This window comes from Trichosurus vulpecula, chromosome 6 (assembly GCF_011100635.1).
Source record: "Trichosurus vulpecula isolate mTriVul1 chromosome 6, mTriVul1.pri, whole genome shotgun sequence".
Lineage (NCBI taxonomy): Eukaryota > Metazoa > Chordata > Mammalia > Diprotodontia > Phalangeridae > Trichosurus > Trichosurus vulpecula.
The window spans coordinates 171001518-171021958 of NC_050578.1; the positions used below are offsets into that span (position 1 = coordinate 171001518).

The 20441-nt window shown below is 35.7% G+C and overlaps 1 pseudogene; it reads left to right on the forward strand.

The window, feature by feature from the left end:
* Positions 1-16297: 16297 nt before the first annotated feature.
* Positions 16298-16907, forward strand: LOC118855399 (annotated as a pseudogene).
* The last annotated feature ends 3534 nt before the right edge of the window (positions 16908-20441 follow it).

Sequence of the window (20441 nt, forward strand, 5' to 3'; positions counted from 1 at the left end):
TGGAGTCACAAAGATACTGAGTTCCAATTTGACTTCATACACTTACTAGCTATGTGACCCTGGGCAAGTCACTTAACCAGCTGTGTGGAACAGTGGATAGAGCATTGGGTTTAGAATCAGGATGATTCATCCTCAAAAGTTCAAATCCAGTTTCCAACACTTAATAACTGTGTGACCCTGGGCAGGTCACTTAACCCTATTTGCCTCAGTTCCTCATCTATAAAATGAGCTGGAGAACGAATGGCAAATGTCTCCACTGTCTCTGCCAAGAAAACCCCAAATGGGGTTACAAGGAATCAGATATGACTGAAACTACTGAACAGTAACAACAAAAACAGAATGTAAACTCTTTGAAAGCTGGGACTATTTTTCCCTTATTTTTTGTTTGTTGTATTTTTCTCTTTATCCCTAGTACTTAGCTGTGACTGGCATTTAATAAGTGTTTAATGAATGCTTGATTGTTTGTTTCTAAATCACTTCTCATATGTCAGCAAAGTCATATATAGTTACTTTCAGGTGTTGTAAGCTTAGTGTGATCAATAATAGGTCTTTTTTTTCTTATACAATCATATTTCAACAAGTGATGCTGGCTTCCTTACTACTGGATGGTTGCTAATGTCTTTAAGTTAGACTCCTAGAACCAGGGACCTTATGATAATCAGAAACAGTCCTGTAACCTAATGATTGGTCAGCGCTATAATGGTCAGAAAATACTAGATAGCTTCTCAAACAAGACAATATCTATATTGAAGTGATATGTGAGTTACTTTAAAAACAAATACAACAGTAGCGACAACAAAATACCTTTTTCCTTTGGCTGAGCTACAATTAGTTGATAAATTCTCTATCTGCTTACACTTTGGCATGCTCTCAAGGTAATCCCAGTCACAGCAGGTTATCCTAATACAATCTGGAAACTATATTAATCACAGCTGCTGCAGCTGGGATGCAGAAACAGCTGGGGATACAGTAGCTCCCCTAAAGACACAGCTTAATAATACAAAGAAATGAATTCTTTAGAAGTTAAAATTACCTGATTAACATCATTAGTTCCATCTCATTTCCTGCCCCTTCCCTTCCTCTTGCACTCTATGTAGACATTATTCTGGTTGAATCACAGCAGCATAGTATAGGGCAAAGAACACTTGATCTAGAGTCAGAGAACCTGGGTTTAAATCCAACCATGAATTCTAGTCAGTTGTGTGACCTTTGGCCTTCCTCAACTTCTTTTTCTTCATCTGTTAAATGATGAAGTAGATGTACCTTCCAGCTGCAGATCTATGATCCCAAATCGCATGTTTTATTCCAGCCATTCCTTCAATGCCACCTCTATATTTCTATTCAATGTATTTATGTGTACTGATTTATTCATGATCAGTGCAAGACTTATGTCTTTTTCATGTACAATCCCACTATTGTTCTAATTAGATTATAAGTTCTTTGAGCACAGGGACATGTCCATTTCTTCTGTCACTATAGCGCCAAGTCGAGAGACAGTACAATAGAGAAGAAGGAGAATTGAAGTTAGAGTCAGAAGAATTCAGTTGAATACCAACTCTGCCCCTTATTATGTTGTGACATTGGGCAAGTCACTAAACTAGCTTGGTTCATGGGCATGTGAATTGATATTTACTTTGATATCTCGATAAAGTTGTAATCTCATTATTATGAGTACTTCCTCCAATAGTGCTGTTCATAATCCAAACCTAATCATATTATTCACTTTCATATTCAAATACTCAAAGGGATCTGTGGTCTCATGGATTAGGGAATTCCTTTGAACAAAGCAAATTGCAACCCTTGGGCTGACCTATCCATCCTGTGTGACTCTTATCCATATACTCCCAAAAGTTACACAGTGGGGATTCACCCCACATGATGGTGGCTTTCCTTACCTTTTCTCTGTATTACAAGGGTATAGTAGAACATGTTGGCCTTCTACCTGTGATGCCTTGCACTTTCAAGAGGACGTGAGCAGGCCTAGTGTGTATGACTTAGTGTACTTAGTATGATGCTGGATTCAGGAAGGCATGAATTCAAATCCTTTCTCAGACATTTCCTAGCCATGTGGTTGACTCTTGGAAGCCCACTTATTCCCTTTCAGCCTCAGTTTCTTCATTTTCAAAATGAAAATAATAATAGTGCTAGTTTCCCAAAGTTGGATCAGAGGAGGTGATATATTTAAAGCACTTCACAAACTGAACTGCATTATATAAATGTGCCGCTATTGTTTTTCCTATTGCCACTATTCTCGTTATACTATTCTTATCAATTTTTGATGACGTTATTTACTGTTGTTCTTACAGACTGCCCACATTCGTTTTTTTAATGACATCCATGTGATGCTTATTTTTAATTTTTCATATGCTGTAGTGATCACCGCTCACTGCCATATGATAACACTGATTAGATATTAATATTTAAGGGATGAGCCTTTATTGTTATGGGAAACATGGAAGTCAGTAAAACAGCTTCATATTTTGCCAAAAGTGACCCAGCCTGCTTTCCTTCTCAATGATGAACTGAGTTAATTTTCCATCGGTTCTCTTTGTTCCAAACATACATACTGTTGGACAAGCTCTATAGGGTGTCTGTCCACATGTATGTTGGTATTTCTTATCTATTTGAACAGGCCAAGCTATTTTGAATGATTAAAGATTTCTTCCAGGATACTCAGTAATATCTTTTTGGATTTGATGAAATCAACACGATGTCATTCACGAACAGGAGCATCTGGAGGACCTCACTTTCCCTCTTTGCTCTCAATTCTATGCCGGATTTTTTCTAACACAGTAGGCATTGCTTTTGGCAAACATTTATCTGCCTGTTCTATTCCTTGTAATGTATCAATAATCAAAGGGTTATTGAATAGTATTATTTCTGCTGCTTTAGCTTCAACAGAATCCCAAAATGTCTTTTTTAACTTGAATTTTTTCAATTAATGAGCACTTATTTTCTTTTTCCTATTCCTTCCCCCAAGAAATCGAAACAAAGCTCCCTCTAACAAATATGTTAAGTGAAGCAAAACAAGTCAAACTGGTCATTTACAAAAAATGTATGTCTCATTTTATATCATTTCTGTTAGGTGATGGGTCACATGCTTCATCTTTGTTCCTCTGAATTGTGGTCATTTATTGCATCGGTGAGAATTCTTAAAGTTTTCAAAGTTATTTGTTTTTATAATATTGTATACATTTTTGCAAAGTTTAGGTAATATTGGAATGAATTGTTCTTTGAATTTTTTGGTGGAATTCAAGCATAAATATATTTGGTTCTGGTTTCTTTGTCTCTTTTTTCCTTTGTTCAATTTCTTCTGAGATTGGGATACTTAAATTTTATATTTCTTGTTGCATAACATTCTAGCTAATGTTTATATAATGTTTACTATGTGTCAGGGACTTACTAAGTCCTTTACAATTACCATTTCATTTGATTCTCACATTTTATATCCCCATTTTATCCCCATTTTATAGACAAGGAAACTGAGACTTGCCCAAGGTTCCACAATTAGTAAGTGTCTGAGGCCAGATTTAAAGTCCAGTGCTTTATCCACTTTGCCACCTAGCCGTGCCCTGGGCATTAATCTGGGCATTTTATATTTTTGTAAATATTCATCCATTTCATTTATTAGCTACTGTTGGCATGTACTTAAGTAAAATAATTTCTAGTACTTCTCTTTGTGTTTTCTTAGCTCTTAGTTTTATTTATTACTCTTAAGATTTTCAGAATTTCTAGTTTGAGTTTTGATTGAAATGCTAATTGAATTTTTTAAATGTTGGTTTTCTAAGTTTTTGCAAGTTTCATACCCAATTAATTGATCTGTCCTTTCTTTTTTTGATGAAAAAAAATTTTGCATAGATTTTTATCTGGAAGCATCTCTCAGATATTGGTATACTGCACCATTATTTTCATTTTCTTTATTAAAATTATGTTTTGTTTCTATGATTTTTCTTTTGATCAATAAAGCCCTGGGGTTAAGTTACTTAGCCTCCAACCAATTTTTAATCTTTTCTTTAATGTCTCTTTAATATATTTTATCACATTGTAGTCAGTAAAAATGTGTTTATATTTCTCCTTTTCTGGATTTGTTCATGAGGATTTTATGCCCTAACATAGCCACCTTTTGCAAAGGTGCCATGTACAGTTGACAAATATTTATACTCTATTCTCCTTCAATAATAATGGGGGATCTATTATAACTCTTCTAAAGTTTTTTTTTACTTCTTTCCTTTTTTTGCTTTTGGTTGTATTAGGTGTGTCTAGGTTTGAAAGAGTTCCTCATGATTATAGTTTTTCTAGTTCTCCCTTGACTCATTTGGCTTTCAGTTTTTAGATGCAATGCCATTCAGTCCATATAAATTAAGTATTTATATCAATTCACTATCTGTGATGCTTTGAAACATAATGCAGTTTCCCTGTTTTGCTTTTAAACTGGTTCAAAGGGAGTTAAAAACAAGTTTCCTTTTACTTTGAGATGATGATTGTTACTCCTTTTTTGAGTTCTGCTGCAGGATTATGGATTTTTGCCTCAAACATTCTTTTAAATCTGTGTGCATGTTTATGTTTCAAGTGTTTTCAGCATATTATAAACAGTATGTTGATGAATTCTGCTCAAAATATTGGAGATCTACTCTGGATCTCTGGGCACTGTGTAGATTACAATGGAACATACTCACTCTTACTACAAGATGGGTCCCTCTTCTTTTCCAGTTATAAGTCTGATGACATCTTTTATATCATTACTCCAGCACAATTACTTATTGGTAATATGCTACTGCCTACTCACACCCACTATGCGCTTCTCCATTGTCCTTTGGAGGTGGTGCAACTCTTATTCTTCCGAGAATCTCTTTCTTTGTTTTTATTTCTCCTGTTTATCACTATGGAATGGCTTGGAAAGTTACTCTACTCTTCTCACTAAAGACACAAAAAACTAAAATGTCCTTCTGGCTCTTACCCAGACTTGATCCTTCTTCCCTAGAGCTCTACCACTGAACAGGAAATCAAGACACAAAACAGGAATAGAGATCACTCAAATATTTTGTATATACCAGAGGGATAAATGATAGAAAAAACAACACAGAGAGAATTCAGGGAGAAGAAGCTGTACAGTATAGACTGGACATAATAGCAGATCGGACTGCAGTAACAAAGGCAACTTTTCAGGTTAAAATCCTTTCTCTTCTTCTCCCCTCTAGAAGAACAAAGGCATTTCATAAGAATTGCTCAGTTTCCAGAGTTTCAACTCAGAAATTCCCAACTCAGAAATAAGAAGAAAGGACATTGGGGCAAGGGCTCACTAGTTTTAGTTCAGTCTGTTTTAGTCTTTTCACATACCAAGGTCACAACCCATCCTGTAACAATGAGCCATTACAGAGCTAGCTCTGAACATCAACTTTTAGACTCTATGTAGGAGTCAGAGAATTTAGAGGCAAATGGAGGCTTGACTTTGCAGGGACCACATGACATCAAGATGGAGATGATCCCAATCTCTTTAGCTAGTTTTCATCTTCCTTCTACTTCCCCACATCTTTTGCAAACTTTCTCAGGTACCCCATAGTTCATGACCTCATTATCTGGTAGGTCTCTTAGAAAGTAGTATCTATAAGATATTCTATTGTGAGTCCAGATTCCAACACAGAGTCACAGTAACAACTCAAAATAATTTGGCCTAACTCTTCACAGTGGAGAAGCCAAATAGATGAAGAATGCCTACTGTCCAGACTCTGTGATATGGAGTGTTCTCTCTCTCTCTCTCTCTCTCTCTCTCTCTCTCTTTCTGTATGTGTGTGTGTGGTATTATTAGGTTATATGTGCTAAATTTCTACTTGGAGTTTATTCAGAAGAAACTTAGTAAATTTCATGTTTTCTTATAGCTAACTAAAACTATAAAATCTGACACTTTCCCTTCTTGTCTTAGCTGCCAGGAAACTCAGAGCCAATTTTATTATCCAAGTTTTATAATCTACTCAATTCTTTTCCTAAAAGCCATTCACTCTGCTTTTTTTCCTTTATATGAATGCCGTTGAGTTTTATCTTGGAATGTCTTATGCTGTTTTTAATCTATAGGCAGCCCCAAATCCTTTTTTTAAAGTAGAAGGGGTTAAAACTTTTAATAAAAATGTGAACTGTTTGGAGTACTTTTGAAGATTAGCTTAATAAAGTCAAAGGGTTTATTACCTTTGAACACAGTCTTATTAAGTGTTATTTTTTCTTTCATTTAAATTAAAATATGTACATGCACGGATACACTAGTTGTGTTCTAAGTACATTATGTTTCTATTCATTTGGGTCTAATTGAGGGAAATGAGTATTCCTTGCACCCATTCCTACCTCCTAGCCTCTTGTCTTTCTACTCTGGAAAGTCCGGTGTAGCCCAAGGCACTCGAAGGGTAGAAAGGAACAAATGAAGCCATTGCATTATAGCTGGGAGATTGATTGGGCTACCCAGCAATGAGGTTTCAGCTGAATTCACCAAGTCTATGTATAAACCATTATTTACTTTTTATTTTTTTACAAGACAAAGCAAAGTCCTTGAAGCAAAGCTCTCTCAAAATAAGAATCTCTCTGTCTGATAAGTTAATACTTTAGAAGATACATGATTTCATCAGGGAAGGTAATCTATCAACTCATATTACAATTCCTACTCTCTTTAATACAAGATATTCATGAGTTTCTAAGACCATAGCATTTCATTACCTGGTGGTTAAACTACTAGGAAACCAACATATTTGAATGTAGCTGGCCTCATCCTCAGATGACAGTCAATTAGAAGACTGAAACTAGAAAGCTTTCAGTCTTGGTCAGATCTGTCAGAGTCAGCATTCTATTAGCATACCTCAAGAACACAAGGATATGGCTACACCATGAAGAGGTGTGAACACAGGAGTTTGGGGGAGGTGGGAGTGTTAAACCTTTTCAAGAAATAATAGAAACATTTTAATAGTTACTCATATTTGGATAGTGCTTTCCAGGTAGCAAAACCTTTTTTATACCTTATCACTTTTGATCCTCATAGCAATCCCCTGAGGTTGGTTGGTGCAAATGTTATCTGCATTTCATAGGTGAAAAAACTGATGCTCAGGGATATTAGACAATTTAATTCCTCTGAGTAAATGTAATAATTGTTATTGTCTGGTTGTTTCAGTCATGTTTGACTCTTCATGAGCCCATTTGGGGTTTTCTTGGCAAAGATAGTGAAGTGGTTTGCCATTTCCTTCTCCAGCTCATTTTACAGATGAGGAAACTGAAGAAAACAGGGTTAAATGACTTGCCCAGCATCACACGGATAGGAAGTATCCAAAGTTGAATTTTGAAGTCAGGAAGATAAGTCTTCCTGACTCCAGGCCCGGCACTCTATCTACAATGCTACCTAGCTGCCCAAGCCTAATAATTAGATTTGCCCAAATATAGAATGAGATGCCTTGGGCTTCCTCTCATTGATACTTTTCAAGCAAAGTTGAATGGGGAAAGGGTAGGTCATCGGAGAGGGGATTCTTTTTCAAGCACCAGTTGGACTAAAATCTAAGATCTCTTCAAAAAGCTGATATTCTTTGCCTTGCCTAAGGCTACAAAGTAATTATGGATTGAAGGAGAGACTTAAATTTGGGCCTTCTGATTTATGGCAGTGTAAAACTCATTACTCTTTGCACTGAAGTATCCCCTCCTAAATCACTTTCTCAATATTCACTCTTATAGGTTGGGGCCTTATCCCAAGGGTCTAGGGCAGTGGTATCAAACTCAAATAGAAACAAAGTCCACCAAATCATGTACATAGCATCCTTGTGGGCTGCATGTTGATTTAGAAAACCATGTATGAATAGGATCTATATTCTGTTGTATTTTAAATAGATTTTGTTAAATATTTCCCAATTACATTTTAATCTGGTTCTGGCTACACTGGGAGTATTACAGGCAATTTGACATCACTGGTCAAGGGATAACCTTGAGTGGTTGTGGGTTCTAATACAATCCATTGTGAGCCACTTTCACAGTCAGGGAGGGGAAGACCCTCAGAGTTTCTGACCAGAACAGAAACAATTGCTATTTACACTCACTCGGAGCCATCAAAACCTAGACAAAATGAGACCAGGAAAAGACCTCAGCTTAAAAAGGCCAAAGTCTCCCATTGCATCCTGGGCACCAGTCATCTTGATCCATGTCTTGACCCTGGACTCTCATGACTCTGGAGGACAGAGTGGTGGGGCTGATGACTTTGCACAGACCTGCTTTACTTAAATCCAAGTCACTTGCAAGTCAAAATATCACTGTCCTGATGTCATTGGCCCCCTTCAAGAATAAAGGCGAAACAGCAACCACAACAACCTTTATGAACCACCACTGGTGTGTTTACCAATATTAATTAACCAATTGATATCAAGTGGCTTTTAAAAAAAATAACCTTTTCTGAAAAGCCATAGCAACACAAAAGTTACAAAAACACCCTCCACCCAAGCAAGGGGCACACTTTCCCCACTGCACATTGGGAAAGCAGACCCACCACATGGCAAGGAATAGTCAGCTTCTCTCTGGGAATTCAACCTGCCAGGACATATAGGGCTTAGGTGACTGAGCCTAGAAGGGATACCATAGGAGTTAACATGGTCATAGTGGGCACAGTTTTCATGGCATACACTATCATCAGAAGAAACAACTAATTACAATTTCCATGCTAGATGGAATTCTGCTGAGATAATAATTTTTAATAAGTATTCAATTTGTTTTGATCAAGGAGTCTGAGAAATCTACCATACATAAAATATAAGGAAGAAATGCCTCACCATCCACAGAATTCTAACATGCCATGCCATTTTGCAATCTTATTAACAAAGTGCTTTCCTGATCTTGCCAATAAAAAACTAAAATTTATTCTCCCAGTCCCCCAACACCCATGTGTTTTAAAATTCATTGGCTGTTAATTGCTTTAACCAATTTCAACATTATAATTTGTCATTTTGGAACAACACTCTCATTTTACAAATAGCATTTACTGTAGATTAGAGAAATTTGATTGGAGTTTCAAAGCTTCAAGCCTGAATTTTGCCTAGTTGGAATTATGAAAAAAACCATAAGTGAATTTCCAAATAAAATAACCCTATATTTATACTTTACTCTCTAGTGGTATTTGGCTTTATGTAAAAGTTCTGAGCAAACCTTCTTGTCAGTTGATATCAAATTGTAAGAAATGCATCGAATATATTTATATTATGAAGAAAAAGCTTTCATATCAATGTTTCATGTTCTGGAAAAAGAAAGTGGAATGTTATAAGCTTCTGTGTATAATGTCCAGAATGAAGTTCATCCCTGACAGTAACTATTAATTCTGTAAAGCATAAAAAGGGGAAGATAAAAAAGTCTGTCTCAAATAGTCACCCTTCACCTGACCACCTAACCCCAGAGGGTATTTTTTCTCCCTCCTTAGAAGAATGTGCACTTCATGAACAAATATTATTAATGAAAAATATCACTATCAAATGTGAACAAGTACCTCCCAGGAATACATGAAACTCTACTTACCCTATCTCATAGAGTTTCTGTGTGTGAAAGTCATCCTATAAACCTTACATTTCTCTATAAATAGGAATTATAATTAGTACTAGAAAGATAAAGTACCTTGGATAGTTCCCTTCTCACTATACACTGATTTTCTTCTATTGACTCCCTGAATGAGACCAGGAGAAGAAATCAGGAAGAATTCTACTCCCTGACATGACTCCTGGCCTCAGTGAGAGGTCAGAGAAAGATATTTTTCATTCTCCACTCACTTTAATGACATTTGAAATCTGGTCTGCACAATTTACTATCATATTATGTATATTCCTGTTTTGTTTGCCAATTGTTTCTTGTGTGAATGTCTCTTCTCTACAACTAGATTATAAACTGAAAGGCAGGCCCTTTTATTCTACTTTGTTTTCTATCCTTGTGAGTTATAGAATTGTGATGGATATATTGAAGGTTCAGTATAAACACTTGAAGATTCATTATATATAATTGGAGAGGATGGGATAAATACGTGAAGTATAGACCAAGAAAGCATCTACTTTGTTGTTTCCATGTGAGTACTACTTCCAGTAGCACAGAGTTCTATCTAGCCACGCCTTCTCATCTTGTATTACTCTTGTACTTTTATTTATTTTGGATTTCTATCCACGTTTCTGTAACACTAAATCACATGATTTCACAGAATCAGCACTCCATAGGGTTTGCTATAATGAGAGCAGAGTATGGGGCCATTCTGTTTGTGTATCCTCCCCTCTCATTACACTCAAAATTCCCAGTCTTGCAAAAGGATAAGAAATATGATCCACTGAAAGAAGGTACAGGGGCTACAACTTGAAGATGGCAAAGTGAAGGCAGTGACTTGCCTAAGCTCTACCACCTTTAACTGACCTTTGCCATTCACTGAAAACTTATAGACTCTTCCAGAACTAGCTCTGAAAACAGCAGCCCCAAAACCCCGAAGTTTGGGACAGTGCCTTCTCTACTCAGGGAGCAGGGCCCAACTTTAACATAAAGTTAAAAGTGAAGAAAAAGGCTTGAAAATGAGCAAACAACAAAAAGCCTGACCATAGAAAGTTACTATAGTGAAAAGGAAGATCAAAACAAAAACTCAGATGAAGACAACAAAGTCAAAACAGCTACATGCAAAGCCTCAAAGAAAAATGTGAATTGGTTTTAGATGCCAAACAAATTCCTAAAAGAGCTTAGACAGGATTTTAAAAATCAAATAAGAGATGTAGAGAAAAAACTGGGGGAAAAATGAGAGTGATGCAAAAAAATAGTGGAAAAAAGTCAACAGCTTGGCAAAGGAGGCACAAAAATACTGAAGAAAATAATGATGGTAAAAGGGGCACACAAATCCACTGAAGAGAGCTCCTTAAAAACTGGAATTGTTCAAATGGAAAAATACATACAAAAATTCACTGAAGAAAAGAATTCCTTAAAATAGAAAAAGAGGAAAAAAAGTTACTGAAGAAAATAATTCCTTAAAAATTAGGATTGGGCAAGTGGAAGCTAATGATTCTATGAAACATCAAGAAACAATAAACAAAGAAAAGAAAATGTGAACTATCTCTTTGGAAAAACAACTGACCAAGAAAATAGATCAAGGAGAGATAATTTAATAATTAATGGACTACCCGAAAGCCAGCATATAAAATGAGCCTAGACATCATCTTTCAAGAAACTATCAAGGAAACTACCATGATAATCTAGAACCAGAGGGAAACACAGAAATCAAAAGAATCCATCAACTGCCTCCTGAAAGAGATCCTAAAATGAAAATTCTCAGGAATAGTATAGCCAAAATTTAGAGTTACCAGGTCAAGGAGAAAATATTGCAAGCAGCTGGGAAGAAACAGTGCAAATAAGGTGGAGCTACAGTCAGGCTCACACATAATTTCACAGCTTCTACATTACAGTATTGGAGGGCTTGGAATATGATATTCTGGAGGACAAAGGAGGTAGGATTACAACCAAGAATCCCAGAAAAACTAAGTATAATCCTTCAAGAGAAGAAAAAGGATATTTAATGAAATAGATGACTTTTAAGCATTCCTGATGAAAAGACAAGAGCTAAAGAGAAAATTTGACTTCCAAATACAAAACTTAAGGGAAGCATAAGAAGATCAACAGGAAAGAGAAATCTTAAAAGATTTGACAAGGTTAAACTGTTCATATTCCTACATGGGGAGATGGTACTTGTAACTCCTAAGAACTTTATCATTATCATAGGGTTTCAGGGAAAAAACAATGTGGGCACTTCTAGTTGTTAGCTAGTGTGATTTTTTAGATGACACAGAGAAGGAATAATATTGGTATATCATTGATCAAGCCAGGATGCACATGATGGTAAGCAGGAAAACTGTAGACATATAAGTCAGGTGATACCCAGAGGAGTAGGACTGCAACTTACCAGTATGTCCTGTATGCCTGAGATCTTTCCCTTTGTCTTTTCCTTGTAGTAATTTCAGGGTGTTCATTCCAGTGTATGTGGATTTAGAACCATGCACTTGTGCTGCTGTAAAATCCCTCAAAAATATACCAGAACAGGGGGAGCATAGTGATGGTGAAGGAATATTCCAGATATGAGCTGCCTTTCAGATTGTACAGCTGAACACATTCTCCTTTCCTCATCCTTCAGGAGGGGTGTTGAGCCATGGAGTACTGCATTCTGATACTAATTCTTGTCCTAAGACATGGAGAAGGAAACTATCATGATGTGTTATGGGAACAGCAAAACGAGACTGACTGTAATGGTGTATTCTTTTCTGCATTCAGAAAAAAAAAAAACAAAATAAAATGAAACAGAATAGAAGACGTCCAAATATTTCCAGCCTTGCAAATTTCTGATTCTAAAATATAAGTAAAAAATAATCCACAGAACTGTTTTGCACAGTCCTCACTCGCTAAGCTCTTTCAAGTGGAAAATTCTCAGAGCATCTTCCTGGCAATTGTTGAGGCTGTAATGCATGCTTTCTTACAGCTCAACATAAAAATAGTACATTTACCCTAATACAAGTAGTATTGCACTCGCCCTGTCAGTCATGCTGAAAGCCAGAGGTAGACAAAGAAACCATACTCAGGGAAAGCCAGTTTCTCTATGTTGAGTTTCTATTTGACATCTATTCAAACATTTTAAGTCTAAGATTCAAGGCAGGATATTTTTAAATCAACACCAACTCTTTGTTACTGCATACCACCAAATGACTTTCCTAACTTTCAAAGTTTCCACCCTTGTTATATAGAAAGAAAGCAAAGTGATAAGGCTTAGGGAAGTAAAACTTATGAAAAAGGGAAAAAAACCCTTAAACATCCTGGAGATTAGGTGATGCTATTCAATCTTTCAGTTCAATTTGGCAAAAATACATTTTTTAAAGTTCAAGGTCCTGTTCCAGCTGCTAAGGACCCAAAGATGAAAAATAATGCCATCCCAGTAAAGGAAGTTACAATCTACTAGGGAGGAAAAGAAATGCATGCAAAGAAGTATGAAGCATAGTGCAATGTGTCAAAGGCAAACAAAGAAGTAATATGAAGAAATGTGGATGAAAAAATAACTTTCATCTATGGTGATCAGAGGAGGCTTCATGGAGATTTCCCTGAATGAAAATAAAGATTCGAAGAGATGAAAACATGGATAGACTACATTCTGGGGCTTTACTGGTTCCATGATAACAAGGAATTTGCCAATGGTCCTTAATCTGGAATCAGGATGTCTCATTCTATAAAAGAGTGGCTTTTCTCTGTAAGAGGGAGATCTCAAGGAAACATAGTCTGAAATCTGGATGGAACTTAAAGAAGTTCTTTAATCCATTCACCTGCCTATAGGCAAGTCATTGCTAAAATTATAAAAGATGAATAGCCACCTATTCAATTTTTAATTGAGATATCTAGAGATGAGAGTCCACAATCTTGTTAGACTGTTCTAATATTCAGTTACTCTATCCTTTGATACCCTCCTAATTTTCAAAGTAACGAACATTTATTTAGCACCTTCTATATACATTATGCTGCCATTAATATTAATAATTAATAATAGAATTTACATAATGATTTAATGTTTGCAAAGCAACTCCCATACATTGTGTCTTTGATCCTCAAAACAGCTCTGTGGGATAGAGAGTATTATCATCCCCATTTTACAGACAAGGAAGCGGAGACTGAGAGAAGTTGAATGAGTTTTCCAGGGTCAAATAGATAAGTAACCATAGTTACCATAACTAAGTAAGTCCCTGAGGTTAAAATTGAACTCAGGTCTCCATGACAAGTTCAGCACTCTATCCACTGTGCTAATGCATTCCCTCAATCTTATCTGACTAAATTTATTTAAAATTGAAAGATGCCACAGTGTTTTAAGTGATGGACTTGGAGTAAGGAAGATCTTGGTCAAAATTATGCCACAGACACTTACTAGCTATGTGATCCTGGGCAAGTCATATAGCTTCTCTCTGCTTCAGTTTCCTCATCTCTAAAATGGGGATAATAGCATTGACTTCCCAGGGCTGTTATGAGGATAAATTGAGATAACATGAGTAAACTGAGGTAAATGGGTAAACATGGGTCTGCTTTTCAAACATCAAAGCACTGTATAAATAGTAGCTATTATGATTATTGTTACTATTTTATATTTCATATGGAAACAGTAATGACCATGTTGAAGTATACAAAGACTTTTTTGCTATTGAAAAAAACTATTTCTTTCCCTTGATACAACGTGATTTTTGCATTACATTTTAAATTTGTTTTTTAAAGTATTAACAAATATATACTATCAATGTCTTTTGTCTTTATACCATAATCATTTCTTACTCTTTCCTCTACCCTTAATCTTCCATTGTAACAAAGAAAACAATTAGGGGAAACTATTTGTTATCATTTTAGTATCTGAATAATGCCCCATATATCAATCATATTCCCTCCTTTGTTTCTCTGCCATTAGCAAGAAGGTGTTTTTCTCTATTTGTTCCTCTAATCCTTCCTTGGTTTTCCAACTACTTGGAGTATGGTGACCATTTAGTGATCTTTTTGTTTGCTTTGTTGTAATCACGTTTATGGCAGCTAGGTGGTGCACCCAGCCTGGAGTCAGGACTTCATCTTTCTGAGTTCAAATGCCGTCTTGGACACTTAATAGCTGTGTGACTCTGGACAATAGCTTAACCCTGTTGGTCTCAGTTTTCTTCATCTATAAAATGAGCTGGCAAAGGAAATGGCATCTTACTCTGGTGTCTTTGCCAAGAAAACCCTGAAAGGGGTCACAAAGAGTCAGACATGCCTAAAAAATGACTCAACAATAACAAAATCATGTTTATATTTTTCCTTTGCTTCTATTTATTTTGTTTTCCAGGAATTCATGCAAATATCTCTTTACTCTGAATTGCTCATACTTGTCATTTTTTAACTGCACATTATTACATTTTATTCATTTGCAATAGTATTTTTGGCCATCTCCCAGTAGGTTGCTATGAGTATTTTGTTAAATATTGGACCTTTGTGTACTAACTTTTTTGACTATATGCCCAGAAATTGAATGAACGTATCAGTGAATATTGAGAGTTTACTCACTTTTCTTGTTTAATTGCAAATTTAGATCCAAAAGGCACGGACCTCTTCATGGTTCTGTTATCCATGGTGCTGTCATTGTGTTGTTTTCCCATAGTCCCTTCAACACTGACTTTTACCAATTTTTGGTCATCTTTGTCTCTTTACATGGTGTAAGATGGAACCCCGAGAGGTTTTTTTATTTAAATTTCTATTACAGTTAGTAACTTGGAGAATATTTTAATATGGTTATTCATAGTTTGCTGTTTTTCTTTTGAAAACTGAATCCTTGGACTAAGTAGAGATTGGCATATGATATTATATAGCTATATTGATTCTCTGGACATTTTGGATATCCAATTTTGTTGATAATATTTGATATAAATATATTCCTATTCTATGTTTTCTCTTCTAATTCTGTTTTTGGTGATTTTGTTCCTGCAAAACCATTTACAATTTTATGTATTATAAAATGTCTATTTTTAAAAATAACTTCTGTCAACTTTTTTTCCCCAGAATTTTCCTGTGTGTGTAGTTGTAAGAGGTACCTAAGCTCATTTTTTGCTTTATTTAGGATTTATGCCACATATATATGCTGAGCGTACTGTGGTACATGGTATAAGATGTTGACTAAAACCTAATTTCTGCTAATTTGCTTTCCCATTTTCCTAACAGTTCTTGTCAAAAAAAAAGTTCTCTAAAACAGTTCCTTGGGTTTAACAAAACCCAAGTTACAGTTTTTGATTGTTTCTGTTTCTTATTGTTTGTTCCTCTAATTTACTTCTCTATTTCTATTCTTTTTTCTCTTGACCAGAACTATTCTTTATTCTTTATTCTAGGAGCAGCCACTGAAGAACTTCTGCCAATGTAGGTTAGAGCTTTCTCTATGATTATTGGTCTTAAAGAGTTGCTTGAAGGCATAGAAAGGTTAAGTAACTTCAGTAACCAGGGTCACAATATAAATCACTGGCAGGACTTGAATGGAGATTTTCTTCATTCTGAGTTTAGCGTTCTGTCAACTGTGCCTCGATGCTTATTTCCTATGTAATTTTTAAAACCAACACTAAATGGTTTTGGTGACTCTTGTTTTGTAATATGGCTTAAGGTCTGGTACTGCTATGCTCCATAATTTTTTTCTCATGATTTCATTTGAATTTCTAGCCCTTATGCTTTTCCAACTGAATTTTATTATTTTGTCTATTTTTATAAGAAAGTATTGAGCTTTTCTGCCGGCTCTGCCATATTCCAGTGAGTTGCCAAAATGACGAACACAAAAGCAAAAAGGAGAGGGACATGCTACATGTTTTCTAGGCCCTTTTGAAAACATGGTGTTGTCCCTTTGGCTACATATATGCAAATATACAAGAAAGGTAATGTTGTAGATATCAAGGGTATGGGCACAGTTCAGCAAGGAATGCCCCACAAATGTTACCATGGCAAGACTGGACAAGTCTAAACGCACCCAGATTCAGTCTCAGACTTTGGAATCTTTCTTTGGTGACAAAGAAGACCAAAACATACAGCCAGAAGAAGTCAACAAAGTCAAAGAGCCTACAACAAAAGCCTCCAAGACTGGACGAGTCTATAACGTTACTCAACATGCTGTAGGCATTGTAAACAAACAGGTTAAGGGTAAGATTCTAGCCAAGAGAATTAATGTGCATATTGAGCATATTAAGCATTCTAAGAGCAGAGAAAACTTCCTGAAGCGTGTAAAGGAAAATGATCAGAAGAAGAAGGAAGCCAAAGAAAAAGGCACATGGGTTCAACTGAAATGGCAGCCTGCTCCACCCAGAGAAGCACACTTTGTGAGAACCAATGGCAAGGAACTTGAGCTGCTGGAACCAATCCCCTATGAATTCATGGCATAAATGACTGCTAAAAAACAATAAAATAAACTTGGATTGTGGGGGGAAAAAGAGAAAGTATTGATACTTTGCTCAATACTTTGCTATCACATTAAAGCTATATTTTAATTTCCGTAGTATTACAATTTGTATTTTATTGGCATGGGCCACCTATGAATAGTGAATCTGCAATTTTTGCGCATTCAAATAAATCAACAGGATGCAATTATTATCTCTTATTTCTGTAAAGAATATTTTGTCATTGTATTTGTAGATATTCTGTGCATATTTTGCCCATTCAACTCCCAGATGTTTTATACCTTTTAAAATTCTGTTGAAAGGATTTCTCTTTATGTATACCACTATGTCTACTACATTAAGGGGCTTTTCATGGATAAAAAGTGGGGAAGTCTAGATTGAAACTCCAGCTCTAACACTTATTTGCTATGAGCCTTTGGGCATGTCATTTCTCTAAGATTTAGGTTTATTATCTGTAAAGTGGAGATGATCATACTTATCTCTCAGTATTATTGTTATAAAAATCTTTGTAAACCTTAAAATGTTATATACAGACTATTACACTAATCAGGTCTTACCTATCTAACTTTCCATCTTTTATTTCTCTGGGTGAACAATCATTTAATCCAAGAACTTTCTGTTACATTTCTCATGAGCCAGAACCTTTTTCTCTCTTCCAACTATATCGTGTATATTGTTTTAAAATAATTCACTTCAGCATAGGTACAAGTTTCGTAGATCCAGAGGCTATTGGTGGTCCTACAAGAGTTAATGAATGATGCTGGATGCAGTAATGAACTCAGAGAAAACACACAGTTTCTGGTTTTAGGGCCTCTGTGTTCTATTAGTACTCTCTGTTCTGTTAGTACTTACTATTCTTGGCTACCTTGGCCCATAGATGACTCCTTTGTCTCAGCCCCACATAGACTCACCTACCTAATTATGTCCACTTTCTTTGGGGCTTTTGGCAAGAACTGCTTTTTTCTATGACTGGGTAAAACTTGCATACATTTTTCATATGTTCATGATTCCTTTGTTTTTATCCATGTTGCTTATATGAAGTCCTTGCATTCAGAAGCCTGTGATTAGTTGATGTCCAACACAGTGTTACATTCCTTTTGGATGCTTCTGAGATCTCAGGTGATAATCAAAATGGTATCATTTTAATTGTGATGGATGACTTCAACCTTTATTCTTTGTGAATTAATGGGAGCAGTATGCACATTTAACACATTGAATCCTTGCCTAACTAGTACCAGCATAGTAGTCACAGAATCACAGGTCTTCAAAGTTGGAAAATATCTCTGAGGCCTTGTGGTCCAATTAATAATAAAAAAATTAATAAGAATTTCTTCTATAGTATATCAGGCAAAAAGCTATCCAAACATTTCTTGATAATCCTATTGAGGAGGAACTGAATACCTTCTGAGGGAGACTCTTCCTTCCACTTTTAGGTCACTCCTTCTGTTAGGGAGTATTTCCTTACATTAAGCCTTCATTATTCTCTTGGCATCTTCCACCCACTTCTAGTCTTGCCCTCTAGGACCAAGAAGAAAAAAATCTAACCCCTTCTTCAGGTGATAATTCTTCAACTATTTACAGAGAACTACCGTGTCTTCTGTAAGGCTTCTCTTCTCCAGACTAAACATTACTGGTTATTGCAAGTGATCTTTGCATGAAGAAACTTTGAGGGGAAAATAATAATAATAAATGCAATATCCTCCTTTAGGCACACCCCAGCTTATGAAAGTTCTTGCTAAAATGTGGTAGCTGGAACCAAATATAATATTGCAGATTTTGTCTGACCAGAGCATGATTTATATATTTCTAAACATTAAGGAAAGCTAAGTTGCTTTCTCTTCCTGGTAAAATTTCTCTTGATGTTCCTTTACATACACTTAAGTGAGGTTCAGTGGAAAGAACTCTGAACTTGGAGTCAAAAGAATGGTCCTAGATCCCCTGCTGACTCTAGCAGGTCATTTCATCTCTAAGCACTCAGTTTGCTCATCTGTAAAATGGCGATAATGATACTTTTGCTATCTACCTTAAAGGATTGTTTTGAGCAAAATACTCTGAGAGCTTAAATACACTATATAAATATGAAATATTATTTTTATGTGCACAATTTTATCCAGTTTAGAAAAGTCTTCTTCAGTGGGGTAACCAATGCTTCCATCTATTACCTTTAGATTTAAAAAATATATTGTTAATATAATATGCTTGACCTATCTGGATACTTTATCACAGCTTCTCACTATCATTAAATGCTTAAGTTTAGAGACATTGTGGTCTTCCTGGATGTCATATTACTTTTGCTTCCATAGTAACTGCTTTCTCTATTCTAATTATTTTGATCTTTGAAAGAAATTATATAAAATTATAATTTTGATTTAATTTCTTTGGTAACCCTTAATTTTTGAGGATTTCTTGCAATGAGAATTTTCCTTCATTTCCAAGATTTTAATCTATTTCTAAGCTTAAGAAGCCCAATGTTTAAGTAAAATTTAATTGAGTTTCCTTTCTTATTCCTATTCATTACTCCTTTCAGTAACTGCAAAAAACAGTACTTTCCTTTCCCCATTACCATTCAGCATCAGATAATTGTATATACCATTAACATAAGACATAGGAGATTGAAAATATTTTGCGTTATCCAGCTATTTGTTAAGGAAGAGCAAGAATACTTTTCTAATAGCTTTATAGTGCTCAAAAGTAATTTCCACAATAATTTATAGCCAGTACTTCACTTGTCCACCAGTTCTTCCAGCAGCATTGAAAACATCTCATAATTAATTATTCACAAACTTATTTAAGTAGAATTGGGCAAATTGCCTTTCTGGACCTCCATTTTCTCATCTATAAAATTAGTGGGATAAATTATATAATCTTCATCATCCCTTTTATCATCATTTTTCTACTATTTTAATATGCTCTTGGCCCTGTGTTACTCATCAATGTTAAGGATAAAGAAATAAGATATGTTCAAAAGGGTTGGGTCCTCTCATCTCATCCAGAACAAAAGAAAAGCCACATATAAGCTGGTAAATCTCAGTTTAGCAGAATTAGTGGCCTAAGTCTTTGGGGGTAACTTTCCGTGATAATTAAACAATAAACAATCTTTTATTGAGCAGTCACTGCGTTCCTTGTATTGTTGTAACGGGAGTTTGGCAAATGCCTAGACTGCTTAATATGATATCAGCAATGTAGAAGACACTAGGACCTGCTAACAGGAGATTGGAGGACTAGAGCATGTGTGAACTTTCTGTGTTGGCCTAACATGTGATTGAAAGCATTCTTTTTTCATTACTGGGGTACTTGGAAAGATCAACTTGTCAAAACAGCCTGACTTCTTGCAACTCCAGTGGTTTTTGCTGCGTTTTATCTGAAGGTGAAGGATTCTACATGTACCATGTGAGAAGGGGAATCAGAAATGAGCCTGATGCTTTGGATTTGTTGTTGTTAGTTAGTTAGCTAGCTAGCTAGTTAGTTGGTTGGTTAGTTGGTTAGCTAGTTAGTCAGTTAGTGTATTTTCTCTTCTAG